Here is a 422-nt window from a genome sequence, read left to right as displayed (position 1 = left end):
TGACGAAATCCCAAAATGGCGTGTCATGACAACCGAGTAAACAGACTGGATGGGACTTTCCAATGCGATACGCGTGTGTGCGCACACGCACACACGTCACACAGAGGGGTGCACACGCTGACACCCGCGGAGGCGCGGGGGGACAGTCGCCGTGTGACACGCTGGGGTCGCGTAGCCTCCAGAGGGCCCAGGAGAGACACTGCCGGACATGCAGGGACAAGGTGCCAGGGTGCGGTCACTGCACAGGCCCCGCGGCTGCTGCGTCGCACGCGGGCGCAGTGAGGCGTCGGGCCTTTCTTCTCTCCTCTTGGCGCAGACCTCTCGCTGCTCCAGGAGGACCTGCAGGAGGACGCTGACGGACGTGAGTGCGCCCGCCCTGCTGTCGCCGTCGCCGGCGGCCCGCGGGGAGCGGCGGGGGAGGA

General features: G+C 67.5%; 1 protein-coding gene across 2 annotated transcripts in view; it reads left to right on the top strand.

Annotated features, from left to right (window-relative positions):
* The first annotated feature begins 316 nt into the window (after positions 1–316).
* Positions 317–422, top strand: part of PPP4R1 (protein phosphatase 4 regulatory subunit 1) — a 64,455-nt gene continuing 64,349 nt past the window's right edge. The window contains exon 1 of one of the 2 annotated variants that reach the window (XM_006920079.3): positions 317–361. The gene's annotated coding sequence lies outside the window, so the exon portion shown is untranslated. The remainder of the gene's footprint in view (positions 362–422) is intronic. The other variant, XM_015595731.2, reaches the window with a different exon arrangement.

This window comes from Pteropus alecto, unplaced genomic scaffold, assembly GCF_000325575.1.
Source record: "Pteropus alecto unplaced genomic scaffold, ASM32557v1 scaffold146, whole genome shotgun sequence".
Lineage (NCBI taxonomy): Eukaryota > Metazoa > Chordata > Mammalia > Chiroptera > Pteropodidae > Pteropus > Pteropus alecto.
The sequence above is the reverse complement of the archived record's forward strand: the minus strand, read 5'-3'. Positions and strand labels throughout refer to the sequence as shown.